This window comes from Rana temporaria, chromosome 1, assembly GCF_905171775.1.
Source record: "Rana temporaria chromosome 1, aRanTem1.1, whole genome shotgun sequence".
NCBI lineage: Eukaryota > Metazoa > Chordata > Amphibia > Anura > Ranidae > Rana > Rana temporaria.
The window spans coordinates 529,183,260-529,196,854 of NC_053489.1; positions in this window are offsets into that span (position 1 = coordinate 529,183,260).

Below are 13,595 nucleotides of genomic sequence, written 5' to 3' on the forward strand. Positions count from 1 at the left end.
AGAGTTTATGAATACCTGATTCCAAATCTTAACATACAGTTATGGCTGAAAGAGGGCATACTTACTTATGGTGATTTACTCCTCAAAAACCCTACCTCTCACTTATGCTTACCCTCACACCCAAAATGGTGGAAGACAGGTCACAAGCTACTATAAAAAGGAAGTGAAAGTGATGCTCAGCGTGTTCCAGATGAAGTCACGCGACAAAACCAGTAGAACACGCTACGAACGTCACATCATTTCCAGGCATCAGACTTTTGTCAGCATTATATGCCATACTGTTTTTGTCTACATGCGAGTACCCATTTTTCATTTATTTAAATAAAGTATAAAACAATACTACACTATCTGGGGCTCCTTTCTCTCCTATGTATGGGATATTACTGGACTGACATCATCAGCGCAGGGGGACGAGTAATGGCCAGAGGGCTACACAGTGGCCTATAATGTGAAGGCACCAGACCCTAAGAAGGGGTGAAAAAGTTGGTGAGTGCGGGGTGTATAAGAGCACGGATTGCAGTAATCACGGCATACAAGAGCACAAAGCACCTTTAGAATCACTCAGCACTTGGCAATTGGATTTGTTTACTTCCAATAAGGACAGTATATTGCACTGAAAAACAACGTTTTTTTTTCTCTTCAGCATATCTTTTAAAGGATTAATATAGGTACCCTAATGGTACAGGATTTTCATGTTTTGCAGATTTTCTTTACCTAGCAGTGTTTACATAGGTACAACAGCACTTTAATTTGCACAGCACTGTGATATATATTTTATGTCATTTTTTTTATTTATTTATTTTATTTATTTTCATAGCTGCATTTATGATATATACTGTGGAATCATTCTAGTAGTTTACATAGGCACTTGGCACTTTGGATCGTTTATCACTTTGTGGATATTTTGCACACTGCACCTTACACTAGAAGCCTCTTTTATGGAGCATTTAGCTCCGTAGGACCAGCGCCAGCTCTACTTTCTTCTTCTTCTCAACACCTGCCCATACATACTCTGCAATACCCTGCAATACTCTGCAATACTCTGTCATACCCAGCGATACTCAGCCATACCCAGCCATGTTCGGCCATACCCAGCCATAACTTTGTGTTAAAAAAAAAGCGTTTTAACCACTTCCCGCCGGCTGGCAGTCATATGACGTCAATGACATGTGCGGGGATATCTGAATGATGCATGCAGCTACAGGCATCATTCAGATATCAGCTTTTTCAGCTGGCGATCCCCTACACCATAAGAACGATCATGGCGGCTGTTCTGCCGCTTGTTCGTTCTTACGGGAGGCGAGAGGGGACGCCACCCTGCGGTGCTTCTACGACTCAATGCTAGGATCGAAGCCAGGATCGTTTTTTTATTTCAGGCTTCCCAGCCTAGAGGTGAGATGTGGGGTCTTATTGACCCCATATCTTACTGTAAAGAGGACCTGTCGTGCCATATTCCTATTACAAGGGATGTTTACATTCCTTGTAATAGGAATAAAAGTGATCAAAAAAATAATTTTTGGGGAAAAAAGTGTCAAACTAAAATAAAGTAAAATGAACAGTGCCCCTGTCCCTGTGTGCTTGCATGCAGAAGCGAACGCATACGTAAGTCCCGCCCGCATATGAAAACGGTGTTCAAACCACACATGTGAGGTATTGCTGCGAACGTTAGAGCGAGAGCAATAATTTTGGCCCTAGAACTCCTCTGTAACTCATGTAACCAGTAAAAAAAATTAAAGTCGCCTATGGGGATTTTTAGGTAGCGAAGTTTGGCGCCATTCCACAAGCGTGTGCAATTTTGAAGGGTGACATGTTAGGTATCTATTTACTCGGCGTAACTTCATCTTTCACATTATGCAAAAACATTGGGCTAACTTTACCATTTTGTTTTTCAAAGCACAAAACATTTTTTTCCCAAAAAAGTGCGTTAGAAAAATTGCTGTGCAAATACAGTGCGAGATAAAAAGTTGCAACAACCGCCATTGTATTCTCTAGGGTCTTTGCTAAAAAAAATATATAATGTTTTGGGGTTCTATGTAATTTTCTAGCAAAAAAATTATGATTTTTACATGTAGGAGAGAAATGTCAGAATTGGCCTGGGTGCTCCAGAACGCCTGAGGCCTCGTACACACGGCCGAGGAACTCGACGTGCCAAACACATCGAGTTCCTCGGCCAGTTCAGCCCTGAAGCCGCCGAGGAGCTCGGCGGGCCGAGAGCTCCCATAGAACAACGAGGAAATAGAGAACATGTTCTCTATTTCCTCGCCGAGCTCCTCGTCGGCTTCCTCGGCCGAAAGTGTACACACGGCCGGGTTTCTCGGCAGAATTCAGCCAGAAACTCGGTCGGAAGCTGAATTCTCCTGAGGAAACTGGTCGTGTGTACGGGGCCTAAAGGTGCTCCCTGCATGTTGGGCCTCTGTATGTGGCCACGCTGCGTAAAAGTCTCACACATGTGGTATCGCCATACTCGAGAGTAATAGCAGAATGTGTTTTGGGGTGTAATTTGTGGTATTCATATGCTGTGTGTGATAAATAACTTGCTAATATGACAATTTTGTGAGAAAAAAAATCTTGATTTTACAAAGAATTGTGGGAAAAAATGATAACTTCGAAAAACTCACCATGCCTCTTTCTAAATACCTTTGAATGTCTTCTTTACCCAAGGTCATTTGGGGGGTATTTGTACTTTTCTGGCATGTTAGGGTCTCAAGAAATGGTGATCAATTTTCAGATATTGGCACCATAGCTTGTAGACTCTATAACTTTCACAAAGACCAAATAATATTCACTGATTTGTACTTATTTTTACCAAAGATATGTAGCAGTATAAATTTTGGCCATAATTTGGCCAAAATTTATGAAGAAAAATTACTAATTTGCTAAATTTTATAACAGAATATTTTTTTACAGAATTTTCAGTCTTTTTTCTTTTATAGCGCAAAAAATTAAAAAAATCAAACTGTGATTAAATATCACCAAAAGAAAGCTCTATTTGTGTGAAAAAAAAGGACAAATGTTTTATATGCGTACAATGTTGTACGTTTTGTCATTCAAAACGTGAGAGGACCAAAAGCTGAAAATTGGTCTGGTTAGGAAGGGGGTTTAAGTGCCCAGTGGTTAATTAAAGTGGTTGTAAAGGCAGAAGGTTTTTTATCTTAATGCTGTGTGCAGCAGCCCCCTCAGCCCCCTAATACTTACCTGAGCTCATCTCTATCCAGCGATGTTGCACAAGAGACTCGGCTGGCCAGGACTCTTCCAGCTGCCATTGGCTCCTGCTGCTGTCAATCAAAGTTAGTGAGCCAATAAGGACAGAGAGGGGTCAGGGCCAAGTCACAGCTCTCTGTCTGAATGAACACACAGAGCAGCAGCTTGACTTGCCCCCATAGCAAGCTGCTTACTATGGGGTCACTCTGAAGGGACCAGAAGTGCCAAATAGGGACCTGATAAAAGAAGGATCTGGGTTGCATTTAAAAAAAAACAAAAAAAATAGGCTTTAGTATCACTTTAAGCTTTGAGGGAAAAAAACAAAAAAACCTGGAAGCTGATTGGACTTTATGCAGAGCTGCACCTGATTTTGCACTCTGGTTCTAGTAAATCAACCCCATGGTGGCTGACCTAGAACAAGTATGTAGATGATTAAAGATCAGTTTATTACTAAAATCACAGTGTATACAGTATATGGGCATATCTGTTCTGCGGTGGTTACTGGGCTGCTTTAAAACTGATCCACAGATGCAGAGCAGTGCACCTGCGGGTTACCTGCACTGAGCCATAGATTTCTGTTACTACCTGCGAGTTTGTTGAGCTTTCTGAAAGTGCACCACACCTACAGACAATAGAAGTCTATTGTAAAGTGCAGGAAAGACAAATTTACACTGCGATGCACCCGCGGTGCGAGTAAACCACAGTGCATCAGTGTGAGCGCATGTCGCTTGGTTGACTCCCTGGGGGAGACACACCCAGTGGTGTAACGGTTGAAATCAATGTCGTTGATTGTGTTATGTGTAATACAGGGCTCAAAATGTCAAGTCTTGAGCCACTAGCCAGGCCTCAGGGGTTACTCGCCACCAGTTTCCCTGCCCAACCCCTACCATGCCCCATCCCTAATTCTGCCGCTAATCATGCCCTCATAAATTATCTCCTGGAATTACACAGTTTTATGCAGAATTAAGTTACAAAAATAAATTAACAACTTTATCAGTTCCCCTCAGCACAGTCTCACCTTGCCCACCATTGCAGGCTCACCGTGCATTGCAGTCTCACCGTGCCCACAATTGCGTGCTCACCGTGCATTGCAGCCTCACCGTGCCCACCATTGCAGGCTCACCGTGCATTGCAGCCTCACCGTGCCCACCATTGCGGGATCCCCGTGCATTGCAGCCTCATTGTGCCCCACATTGCAGCCTCACCATGCCCCACATTGCAGCCTCACCATGCCCCACATTGCAGCCTCACCATGCCCCACATTGCAGCCTCACTGTGCCCAAACTAAAACAAATTTGTCTAGAGATAGAGACAAATATGTTGTGGGTCATTATTGGCACCAGGAACCACATGAAACAATTGTTATGTAAAAACAATTATTTTACATCTTTATTGTTCCAACAGTTAAAACAACAATATAAAATATCTGTAGACTATACATAGAATAAGATCATAATAGCCTGAAAAAAAAATATACAGAATATTAATCATGCTACTGTCCAAGTTGTATTGATTCTGCCCGACTCTGGCAGCTGGCCAACGCCAACCAGCACCATGGCACCTCATGACTCCAATCTGGGGAAAACTAGGTCCCTTGTTTGCAGCCAGGTGGAACTCTGCTTGAGAAACACTGCTATAAAGAACCCCTTATTTCATACCAGAACATGGGGATATGCCGTGGTCCCATGATGACAAGGTCCCAACAGGGGAAGGAACAGAGGATCGGGAGCTGTTCTCCCAGTGATCGCCCCGTGGCAGAGAGCATGGAGGTAGAGGCGAGCCGCGGTATCACGGAGCGGTTCAGCACGCTGTAACAGCATTACATTGAACTTTCCTCCAATGTGCTGGCTCTGATACACAGCCCCGCCTCCTCCTAACCCCACGCCTGTAATGACTATTACAGCATTACATTGAACATTTTGGTTGCAGCATGAAAGTTTTAGTTTACCTGCTGTTTAGCTGTGTCACAGAGAAAGCAGAGAGTCCTGCTGGAGACATTCTTCTGCCTGCGTCAGACACAGCTAACCCTCCTGTCCCTGCGCCTGTAATGACTATTACAGGCGCGGGGTTAGGAGGAGGCAGGGCTGTGTATCAGAGCGAGCAGAGCGGAGGAAAGTTCAATGTAATGCTGTTACAGCGTGCTGAACCGCTCGGTGATACCATGGCTCGCCTCTACCTCCATGCTCTATGCCACGGGGTGATCACTGGGAGAACAGCTCCCGATCAACCCCGCCCGCCGGCGGTGCTTGTCCCCCCACTCCCAGGCAGTCCAGCTCCTCGCCAGACCTAATTTTCCACTCGCAAAATGCGAATAGGCGAGTGGAAAATTTGAGGTCTGGTGTAATAGATGTATGAACCCGATTCTGTAACATTTGTGGCATACTGACTATAATGTTGTGGTCCATGCGGGCTGGCTTCTCTGTTATAAATAAACAATTAAACAAAAAAAAAGAGTTTAGTGGGCTGTGTCCATGTCCACTCTGCATATGCAGAGCGGACGCGGACCTGCCATCTGCCTGCTCCGCTTATTGTAGCCCGCGACCGGTTAGCAAGTCGCTTATGTGGCCCTCGTGCTTCAAAAGGTTGGGCATCCCTGACGTAGGGGGTTCTTTACTGTAAGAGTGGAAAGGATGTGGAATCCCCTTCAACAGGCGGTGGTCTGATCGGGGAGCATCAATGGTTTCAATAAACTGTTTGATAAGCACCTGAACGACCACAACATACAGGGATATACAATGTAATACAGACATATAATCGCACACACAGGTTGGACTTGATGGACTTGTGTATTTTTTCAACCTCACCTACTAACTATGTAACATGACAGTCAGACAACTAGCATTTGCAGAATAAGAAGGCCTCCATGTTTCTCTGGGGACAGGGTTTCATTTAAAAAAAATATATATATGCTTAAATGTTCTTATGCTGAATCTTGTTACTATGAAAACTGAGACATCAGAATATATTAATGTCCATGGGTTCAAATGTTATCAGCTTGTTATTTCCAAACCCCCTGAGGACCTTTACACCGGCTCAGTTTGGTTAGTAAATTTGCTTTGGTAAATAATAGTTGGCGTAACAGTCTCTGTTCTAGATATAAGATAATCCTCTACCTGATATCCTGTGTGTTTGTGTATCAGTGTCTGTTTTCCTTTGCTTGGTTGTTGGCCAATATGTTCATTTCTCATATCCACATGGCACTAAAGGTTTATGACTTTTTGCCCCTGAGTAGGCGACAGACTTCTAGGGGCACCTTTGTGTTTCCTGTTATCTTCCCAGGTGTTGTCAGAATGTGAACTTTAGTACCCATTCACAGTGACGAGTTGCAGAGATTAACCACTTAAGACCCGGACCATTATGCAGGTTAAGGACCTGGCCCCTTTTTGTGATTCGGCAGCTTTAACTGACAATTGCGCGGTCGTACGACGTGGCTCCCAAACAAAATTGGCGTCCTTTTTTTCCCACAAATAGAGATTTCTTTTGGTGGTATTTGATCACCTCTGCCGTTTAAATTTGTTGTGCTATAAACAAAAATAGGGCGACAATTTTGAAAAAAATTCAATATTTTAAACTTTTTGCTATAATAAATATCCCCAAAAAATATATAAAAAACATTTTTTTCCTCAGTTTAAGCTGATACGTATTCTTCTACTTATTTTTGGTAAAAAAAATTGCAATAAGCGTTTATTGATTGGTTTGCGCAAAAGTTATAGCGTTTACAAAATAGGGGATAGTTTTATGGCATTTTTATTAATAATTTTTTTACTATTAATGGTGGGATCAGCGATTTTTTTCGTGACTGCGACATTATGGCGGACACATCGGACGCTTTTGACACATTTTGGGACCATTGTCATTTTCACAGCGAAAAGTGCTATACAAATGCACCGATTACTGTGAAAATTACAGTGAAGGGGTTAACCACTAGGGGGCGCTAAGGGGTTAAGTGTGCCCTAAGGGAGTGATTCTTACTGTAGGGGGGCATGGCTGGACGTGTGACATCACTGATCGTCGTTGCCTATAACAGGGAACAGACGAGCAGTGAGAAACCACAAGTTCTTAAGCTCCTGTGACCCAATCGCAGGACACCGACGGCGCTCGGGTCCCGCGGCGCGGTCACGGAGCTTCAGGCCCGGGTCGCGAGCGCGCCGGCGCGCGCGACCCACGGCTGGGCACTTAAAGGGCAACGTACCTCTACGTGCCTGTGCCCAGCCGTGCCATTCTGCCGACGTATATCGATGTTAGGCGGTCCTTAAGTGGTTAACAATAAATAAAGATATAAAGACCTATGAGAGGGTCAAATATATGCTGTGCAAGCATCACAGGTTTGAAAAACTTGGATTAGACAGCAAAAATTATATATCGAAAATGATATATCACCTAACATCCAAACTGTCTGAATTTTTCAGTCGTTTAGCACTCTGCTTTTATCACTTGGATATACCAAGCTTTATTGTCAATGTAAGCATAGCTCCTAACTGTCCCTGAGTTGGAACAACGTCCCTCTGTCCCTCTTTCCTTCTCATTTGTCCCTCATTTTGGTCTGATCTATATAATTGAATATAAAATGCACTTTTAATCTTTCAAAAAGTGTTTCCCAGTGCTAAACCTTTCATCCCAATTCTAAATTGCTGCATTTTTCAATTTTAAAAGCCAATATAAAAGAATAGTAGGGGTAAAGAAAAGCACTTAGGGATTTAATTAACCTTTTTTTGGTAATATCCCCTTTTAGGGGGGGGGGGGGAAGGGGCGTGTCATATGCCTACATATGTTTACTAGTAGGTGTCCCTCATTCCCATTTCAAAATGTTGAAAGGTATGTGTAAGCAAGAGCATCCTCTGGCCCATCAGACACTTTTCACAGTAGGAGAGATTTACTAAAACCAGTGCACTCAGAATCTAGTGCAGCTGTGCATGGTAACCAATCAGCTTCTAACTTCAGCTTGTTCAATTAAAGTAAAAATCCACCCTAGAGGCCCTTTCACATGTACGGATCCCGTACATGTCTCATCCGCTTGCTCATTGGGGATCGCTCCGTTGATCCCCGCTGAGCCGGCAGATGAGAGGGCGGTCCCTGCATAACTATAAATGCACTCTAGGGTGTTAGAAAAAAATATATATAATGTTTGGGGGTTCTAAATATTTTTTTAGCAGAAAAAAACGTTTTTAACTTCAACACCAAATCTCAGAAAGAGGCTCAGTCCTTAAGTGGTTTAAGCAGAGTTCCACTCAAAATATAAAAGAGGTCTCTGCGGCGGATTCGCTGAAAGATCATTTTTATCGGCGGCGGGAGAGGGGCCCTTTGCCGCTTACCGGAGCCGTCGGCAGCGGCGGAGGCAATCCAGTCCTGTGCCTGTCTGGGTATGGAGACGAGTGAGGGGAAGATGGCCCCACCCATCTCCCCACTTCTGGGAGACCTCACCGTGGACCTCGCAGATCGCCCCCCCTCCTCTTTCCCCCTATTCAGAAAGCACAACGCGCTTGGCGTATGCACAGTAGGGAATGGACTGTGAAGCTGCAAGGCTTCACTGCCGGTTTCCTTTAGAAGGAATAGCGGCGGCAGCAGCAGCCAAATGAAAAATTGGCTGGGGTGCCGACATTGCAGGATCCCTAGACAGGTAAGTGTACATATATTAAAAGTTAGCAGCTACAGTATTTGTATCTGCTGACTTAATAATTTAACTGCTTGTGGAAGTTCCACATCCTTACCGCTCTGACAGTAAAGAACCCTCTACACAGTTTAAGGTTAAACCTTTTCTCTTCCAGTTTTAGTGAATGGTCACGTGTCTTTTTAAATTCCCTTTAACCAAAAAGTTTGTTCCCTATGCTAGGGTCACCAGTACGGTATTTGAACATCGATACCATATCCCTTCTCAAGAGTCTATTCTCCAGAGAAAATAAGTTCAATGGTTGTAGTCTTTTCCCATAGATGAGATCCTCCAGTCCCTGAATTAGCTTTGTTGCACCTTCTTTGATTCATGGCTGTGGCAAACATTTAGGCTGCATTCACACCTAAGCGACAGCCGCGTTCGCGTGTAGCGGCAGATTTGCCGTGAGTACAAATGTTTCAATTTTTTATTTTTTTTTCCTAAAGTATTCCCATTGCTGTCTATGGGAAAACGCGCCTGTCGCGTGAAAAAAAGGGTCCGGGACTTTTTTTCAGGCGACAGGTGTTGCGCGTCTATGAGATGTGAACCATCTCCATAGACGGCAATGGGAATTCTCCCCTCTAGCGGCAGAAGCGTCCCGCGTCGGGCGTTTTGTCGCTTAGGTGTGAATGCAGCCTAAAGTATAACTAAAGGCATTAGAACCCCTGTCAATTTGTATTGATGTCTGTGCCCCTGTTAAAGAGATTCAACCTCTCTATATATCCTGTTTAGTATTATCATTGAAGTAAAGAAAATCCCAAATTTCGGGTTGTCCCCAGAAAAGTAAGAGAGAGGAAATCTTCCTATAGGCACACTAGTTCTGGTGACCTGGGGGGTCCCCAAGGGATTCCCCTAATCTGTAGGGATTTCCTTCCACTTCCGGTTTGGCTATGGGACAGAAAGCAAAGGAAAATTTATGAAATGGGACAAGAAAAATTCTGACAGAGGTTATAAATCTCCCTTGCTCTATCCAAAATGAAAAAACAGTTTTGCCTAAAATTCTATTTTAAGCCACATTTCGCATTTGATGTGCAATACCATTACCAGACGTAATCTTTCTATGCCTATAGGGCTACATAACAATTGCTCACAATTGTACACGGTTGCAAAATGGTGGTTCATTCTCTTTACAGTTAAAACAGGTGGTTTGGTAGCTACATATCACCTCCTCACAGCCTGTCAAAGCCCTCTGAAAAGCGATCCACTAAAGATTCCTTTTCAGAGGGGCAGCAAGGGGTGGCACATATATAGTACCGTGCAAAACTTTTAGGCAGGTGTAAAGAATTGCTGTAAAGTAAGAATGGTTTCAAAATATGTTTTAATTATGTATTTTCTTTACAAATTTACAAAATGCAAAGTGCGGGAACAGGAAAAAAATCCAAATCAAATCATTTGGTGTGACTGAACTTTGGCTTCAAATCAGCATCAATTTTTCAAGGTACACTTGCACACATTTTTTAAAGGAACTTGGTAGGTAGGTTGTGCCAAACATCTTGGAGAACAAACCATAGATCTTCTGTGGATGTAGGCTCCCTTGAATCTTTCTGCCTCTTCATGTAATCCCAGACCAAATCGATGATGTTGATATCAGGGCTCTTTGGGGGCCAAACCATCACTTCCAGGGCTCCTTGTTCATATTTAGGCTAACATAAGCTGTATGTTTGGGGTTGTTGTCCTGCTGCAGAATACATTTGGGAACAATCACATGCCTCCCTGATGGTATGGCACGTTGTATAAGTATCTGCCTTTATTTCTCAGAATTTAGTTCACCATTGATCAGACAATGTCGAGGACCGTAGACGCAGTGGTCGGCCAAGGAAGTTTCATGCAGCAGATGAAAGACACATCATGGTTCCCTTCCACATCGGAAGATGTTCAGCAGTGCCATCAGCAGAGAACTGGTGGAAACCAGTGAGACGCAGATACACACATAGGGGGTAATCCACAAAGAAGCGGTGCAACATAATTTTTCCTATTTAAGTTACACAGCCGCAAAATTTCTACCTAAATGCCCGATCCACAAAGCACTTACCTAGAAATTTTGAGCGGTGTAACTTAAATCCGGCCGGCGCAAGGCGTTCCTCTTCTCCAGGGGGCGATTCCCATTTAAATGAGGCGCGCTCCCGCGCTGGCCGTACTGCGCATGCTCGTGACGTCATTTTCCCGACGTGCATAGCGCGAAATTACGTTACGCCGGGCTTTGTGGATCACGACGGGACAATAAAGTTGCGTCGGGTAAAAAAAAGATACGGCGCCAAAAAAAATATTTAAAATTAAAAAAAAATCGCGTCGCTAGCAAGAAAGGTCTGTTTTTACAAGGTGTAAACAGTTTACACCTTGTAAAAGCAGCCCTAATTTTGCGTTTGCAAAATAAAACTTATGGAGAAAAAACGAAGCTGAAAAGCTTTGTGGATCTCCGTAAGTCCTAATTTGCATACCCGAGGCGGCATTTCGACACAAAATTCCCCCAGCGGCGGATGCGGTACTGCATCCTAAGATCCGACAGTGTAATTCGGATCTTCGTCCTAACTATGGGAAACTGATTCTGTGGATCAGTTCCATAGTTAGGACCAGGGATACGACGGAGTAACAGCAGTTACTCCGTCGTATCTCTTTTGAGGATTTGGCCCATCTACTACCAAAAAGCCATACCTCCAACATGGAAACAAGGCTAATGCCCTGTACCCATGATCGGATATCTGATGGAATCTAATCCGATGGATTTTTTCGTCGGATATCCGATGAAGCTGACTTTCATCAGTCTTGCCTACACACCATCAGTCAAAAATCCGACCGTGTCCAACGCAGTGACGTAAAACACTACGACGTGCTGAGAAAAATGAAGTTCAATGCTTCCGAGCATGCGTCGACTTGATTCTGAGCATGCATGGATTTTTCTCCGATGGAGTTCCACACAGATGATTTTTTTATTAGTTTTTTATCCATAGGAAATGTTTAAAACTAAAAATCTATTTTTTTTCACCGATGGAAAACAAACTGATGGGGCCCACACACGATCAGTTTGTCCGATGAAAACGGTCCATCGGTCCGTTTTCATCAGACAAACCAATGGTGTGTACAGGGCTTAAGAGACTCAACTATGCATGAAAACATATAGCCAGATTCAGGTAGCTGTGCCTAACTTTAGGCGGGCGTAGCGCATCTCATATACGCTACGCCGACGTAAGTTAGAGAGGCAAGTACAGTATTCGCAAAGAACTTGCGTCCTACGGCGGCGAAGTGTAAATGGGCCGGCGTAAGCGCGCGTAATTCAAAGTAGGCTGTAGTGGGCCTGGTGTATGGTAATGAATCGTGACCCCACGTAAATGAAGCGCCTAACGAACGGCGCATGCGCCGTCCGTGGACGTATCCCAGTGCGCATGCTCAAAATCACGTCGCAAATAGTCAATGCTTTCGACGTGAACGTAACCTACGCCCAGCCCCATTCTGAATCGGCTTACGCAAACAACGTAATGACGTGAAATTCGACGGCTGTCCCGACGTCCATACTTAACATTGGCTGCGCCATCTTTTTGGTGGTTTATCTTTACGCCTGAAAAACGCCTTACGTAAACGGTGTATCTTACTGCGACGGGCGTACGTACGTACGTACGTACGTACGTACGTTCGTGAATAGGCGTATCTTGCTCATTTACATATTCTCGGCGTAAATCGATGTACAAGCCCCTAGCGGCCAGCGTAAATATGCAGCTAAGATACGACGGCGTAGGAGACTTACGCCGGTCGTATCTTAGCAACAGACAAGCGTATCTCAGTTTGAGCATACGCTTAAAGATACGACGGCGCGGATTCGGACTTACGACGGCGTATCTACTGATACGCCGTCGTAAGTCTTTGTGAATCTGGCTAATAGTAACTGGGGTGCATAAAAATGACAGCAGGTGCTCTGGACTGGTGAGTCAAAATATGAAATATTTGGCTGTAGCAGGAGGCAGTTTGTTTGGCGAAGGGCTGGGGAGAGGTACTATAATGAGTGTCTGCAGGCAACCGTGAAGCATGGTGTAGGTTCCTTTCAAGTTTGGGGTTGCATTTCTGCAAATGGAGTTGGAGATTTGGTCAGGGCCAATGCTGTCCTCCATGCTGAGAAATGCAGGCAGATCCATCATGCCATACCATCAGCAAGGCATGTGATTTGCCTCAAAAACATTTTTTTCAGCAGGGCAACAACCCCAAACATACAGCATCCCAAAAATACAGAACTATTTTCAGCGTAAAGAAGAACAGTGGCCCAGATTCAAGAAGCAATTGCGCCTGTGTAACCATAAGTTACACGGCGCAATTGCTTACTTGCTCCGGTGTAACGAGTGCTCCTGATTCAGGAACCTCGTTACACCGACTGCAGGCTAAAATCTGCGCGGCATAAGGCTCTTATGCCACGCAGATTTTAGGCTGCATTCTTGCGTGGGCCGCTAGGGGGCGCTCCCATTGTGATCAGCGTGTAGTATGCAAATTGCATACTACCACTGATTCACAAACTTGCGCAAGCCAGGTACAGAGTTTCCGTACGGCAACTTTCGCGCAAGGCTGCCCCTTCTAATAGTAGGGGCAGCCAATGCTAAAGTATAGCCGCCGCTCCCGCGACGTGAAATTTGAATTTCACGTCGTTTGCGTAAGTGATTCGTGAATGGCGCTGGACGCCATTCACGTTCACTTTGAAGCAAATGACGTCCTTGCGACGTCATTTGCCGCAATGCACATCGGGAAAGTTTCCCGACGGAGCATGCGC